General features: G+C 44.1%; 1 pseudogene; it reads right to left on the bottom strand.

Moving 5' to 3' along the window:
* Positions 1–2,266: 2,266 nt before the first annotated feature.
* LOC102968904 lies at positions 2,267–4,156 on the bottom strand (annotated as a pseudogene).
* Positions 4,157–4,461: the final 305 nt, after the last annotated feature.

The following is a 4,461-nucleotide window of genomic DNA, read 5'->3' as shown; positions in this document are numbered from 1 at the left end:
TTGGTGTGAACATTTGTGCCTTGTCAATGGCTGCTTTTGCAGTACAGTGGCCAAGTTGAGTGGTTGTGACAGAGACCATCTGGTTTTCAAATCCAGTAATATATACTATCCAGCCCATTATAGAAAGTTTGCCAACTCGCGTATAGAGTATATTTAAAACAGCTGTTTTAATGTCCTTGATTGTTAATTCCATTGACTGTCATTTCAGTTCTTTTTTCTATTGATTAATTTTCTTGTGGTGATATTTTCTTGCCCTTTTCATGCCTGGTAAGTTTTTACTGGACCTGGGGAATTTTATTTCATAACGTGCTGAATTTCATTTGTTTCCTTTATTATACAGAATTGAAAGGCATTATGGCATTTGGTGAAGTTACTTGGGATCCATTGAATCCTCCTGAAGTTACTTTGAATCTCTGTTAAGGCATGCCCAGAGTTCCCTTTGGTCTAGGGAGAATTTAACGTCATTATTAAAGCCACAACCTTCTGAGGAGTTAGCCTGATCCTCCTTGTATTATAAAGTCATTTCACTCTGCTTTTGGATATTTTAATGGATCCCAGCCCTGTGTAAGGTGTGGAAATTGTCCAGCCAACTACTTATTCATTGTTCTTTCCTTAACCTTGGGAAGTTTCCTTTCACTCATGCATAGATCAGTCCTCAGCCAGAGTTGCAAGGGGACTTTTCTAGAGATCCTTGAAGGTTTCTTTCCATGAATCTCTCCTCTTTTGTATATTCATTCCATCACATCTCATTGACTTGGGCTTCATGAACTCTCACCTTTGGCTCTTTGTTTGGGTTTCTGCTTTCTGTGTGGCAACCTGAAAAATCTTCTAGTTTGTGTTCTGTCTTGCAGAGATACGAGGTCTGCTTTGCCTGTTCTCCAGTGTCTTTTTAAATTTTTTAAGTGTTTATTTATTTTTGAGAGAGAGAGAGAGACAGAGTGCAAAAGGGAGAGTGGCAGAGACAGGGAGACACAATCTGAATCAGGCTCCAGGCTCCAAGCTGTCAGTAGAGCCTGATGTGGGGCTCTAACCCACGAACCAGGCAATCGTGATCTGATCTGAGCCGAAGTTGATGCTTAGTGGACTGAGCCACCCAGGCACCCCAGTGAAATTCTTTCTTAAAAGCTCCATTCAAATTTGCCTCATTTGGTGGATATCCTCTCTTTTAAGTCGTCTGTTGTATGTCTTGTGCTGTGTTTCAAAAGACTTTTCTCACTTAATGACCTAGCATCCTAAATTCCCTCTTTAACTGTCCATCTACGTAGCCTTTTTCTTTCCTTTTTAAACAACTAATCTCCAATTTCTTTGAAGTTGATTTGTTATGACTATAAAATCCTTGCATATCGTTCTGAAGATGTTTGCATTTTTTCTAATGATTGCTTCATCTTGTTTTATTTATTCAGCCCCCTTGAGTATTCAGTTCCTTAATTTGGGGAAACTTTTTGCCTTTTTAATGGTTTTAGTTTCTTCACGTGTTTTGTCCAAGTTGATTGCTCATTTTTGTACTTTGTAATTTGTTTGATTTGAGGGAGGTGTCATTCCTTCCTGAACAGTACAAGGTGGGTTATTCACAACCAAGAAGGATTCTTTTACTTGACTAAGGGGTTGGGATGACAGCGGGAAGGACAGTAGCAACAACTATCTACCTCACTATCCGATTATCTTCTATGATGATAATCACGATTCTATCATTTGCCCCCAAGTCATTTGATTTTCTACTTTTTGTTCCCAAAGACCCTATGCTCCTTTCTACCTTCTCAGTATTGTTCGTGATGGTTCTCCCCCATAGCGTGCCATTTTTCTTTCTTTCCACTTGTGAAAATTCTTTTTGTTTCCCCCTGCCTTCAAAATACTGATCAAATCCTGTGTTTCTCCCAGGCTATTTAAACACATACAAAACAAGAAATATTCTAATGAATGAAACATACCAAATGTCAGCAATAAGCAAGGCACAATCCTTTGGGGAAATGGCTATTTACAAAAAGCCCAGTGTGTATATGCAAAAGTGAAGCAAGGAAATTTAGTCTTTTTCTCTTCTTTGAAAATTTGTTTTTCCTAAGATCCCATCCCATGAAAATGGAAGTGAATGGCTGAATGGTGAGGAGAGGGAGGGGAGGGAGAGGGAGCACACAGCATTAACAGAAATAGTAAAATTGTACAAACGTCAGCAATTTATAATAGACTAGGGTCATACTTTGGGATACTGAGCCCTGGTGGAAGGCATTCACCTCTCTGCAGGAGCTAGATTGGTATTTCTGTGTGAAGATCAATGAGGAGCAATTCGCTGCCTTGGAATAATTTCTTTCTTACTCCTGCTTCCACAGGAAGGGTCTCTTTGTCCACCACCCGGCCCACCTCAAGGGCCCCCAGGTCCCTGCAGGCTGTTATGTCAATGGTCCCCTTCCCAGAAGAGGACTCAAGTCTTCTTCTCTTCCATTCAGGTGGACCTTACCTCTGAACACGACGGGCCTGTTGCTAAGGGCTTTCTTTTTTTTTAATGGAAAAAAAAATTAGGGGCGCCTTGGTGGTTCGGTCAGTTAAGTGTCTGACTTTGGCTCAGGTCATGATCTTGCGGTTCATGAGTTTGAGCCCCATGTCGGGCTCTGTGCTGACAGCTCAGAGCCTGGAGCCTGCTTCGGATTCTGTGTCTCCCTCTCTCTCTGCCCCTCCCCCAGTCATACTCTGTCTATCTGTCTCTCTCTCTCAAAAATAAATAACCATTAAAACAATTTTTAAATTAAAAAAAATTAATTTATTTTAGAGAGAGAGAGGGAGAGTGTGTGAGTAGGGGATAAGGGCAGAGGGGGAGAGAGGGAGAGGGAGAGGGAGAGGGAGAGGGAGAGGGAGAGAATGAATCCCAAGCAGGCTCCATGCTCAGCAAGGAGCCTGGCAAGGGGCCCCCCTCCCAAGGGGCCTGGGATTATGACCTAAGCTGAAAGCAAGAGTACGACGTGTTACGCACTGAGCCACCCAGGCACCCTGAGGGTCTCCTGAACAGGATCAGAATCATCACACACAAAAAACCAAAATTGGGTAACTTCCTGCCACTGTTAATGCATAGCCCCAGCACATTCCCATAACTTGGGAAAAAATCTTTAAGCCCTGGTTTGTCCACTTCATGTCCAATGAAAAGTTGGTGACCATCAGGGAGTCTTGCAGTTTTTTGGGGTTCGGTGTCACCTTGCTCACCAGCCTCACAGACTGTGAGTCTATGTCCCCTTTGGGGAGGACTATTTATTCATTGTTCTCACATTCTTTGATCCCTCTGAGTCTCCTGTGGTGGAATCTGAGAGTCAGGCTTAGGCCAAAGATGAGGCTGTGAAGCTGGTACTTTAACAACATAAGGTGGGATCTCAGTAACTGCAAGGGCTCCACTGGGCGGAAGGATCTTTCTGGTCACAAATGCCCAAGAGAATGTCCTCAGGTCCTCCTCTAGGGTCTGAGCTATGTCCATAGGTGCTGGGGGAGAACTCTTCTGAACATCCTTAGGAGCAATTTCTTCCAATACTGGCTCGTACTTGTCCTCCTGGATTTTAGACGTAGGTTCTTGCTCTGCTACTGATTCAGGATCAGGCTCTGGTTCAGCAACAGGTTCCTCTGAATGTTCTTCCCAGTCATTGCTGAAAGTCCGATCATAGAAAGTCCCAGAATCATCAGGTGCCACCTCAGGTATCTGCTGTCTTTCTTCAGGTCCTCTACCTCTTCCTCAGATCTCTCCTGAGGCCCAGGGACAAAGCCACAGAAGACCTCTTGGTATCTGAAGATATCACTTTGAGTGCAGAACTTACCTGCATCAGAGCCCTCAGGAGCGAGGACAAATGTCTGCATGAATCTCCTCAGAGCCTGGCTGTTATTAGAAAGCAACCCCATCACCTGGACCACCACACCATCGTTCAGAGTGGTTTGAACACCAACATGGCACATCTTAGTGTGGCAGTTGCAAATTTTATGACATCACTTTCCTATGGATTTCCTTCTGTCCACAGATGGCATCTGCTGACTTTCCATTTGAATCCAATCCCCCAGGGACATAAGAAGAGTTCTTTCCATAAAATCTGTACAACATGTCTGGGGCCTGGTTCGGCAGCGTGTAATACGGTCTCACAAATTCCCGCCCCACCAACTGAGACAGGGGTCTCGGCTTCTCCCTAACCATTGCTTTAGTCAGTTCGACCTGCATGGCTGAGTAGGAAAGGAACAAGCTTTGCTTCATAGCATATGGCAGAAGGCAAAATCCCCTCATGCAGTCGTGTCCATCTCTACTTGGGAAAAGTCTATACAGCCTTCAGGACTAATACAAGACTCACTTCTTAAAAAAAATAATTCCTGGGGTGCCTGGGTGGCTCGGTAGGTTAAGTATCCGACTTCAGCTCAGGTCATGATCTCATGGTTTGTGAGTTGGAGACCCGCGTCAGGCTCTGTGCTGACAGCTCGGAGCCTGGAGCCCGCTTTGGATTCTGT

Source organism: Panthera tigris, chromosome F3 (assembly GCF_018350195.1).
Source record: "Panthera tigris isolate Pti1 chromosome F3, P.tigris_Pti1_mat1.1, whole genome shotgun sequence".
In the NCBI taxonomy this organism is placed as follows: domain Eukaryota; kingdom Metazoa; phylum Chordata; class Mammalia; order Carnivora; family Felidae; genus Panthera; species Panthera tigris.
The sequence above is the reverse complement of the archived record's forward strand: the minus strand, read 5'-3'. Positions and strand labels throughout refer to the sequence as shown.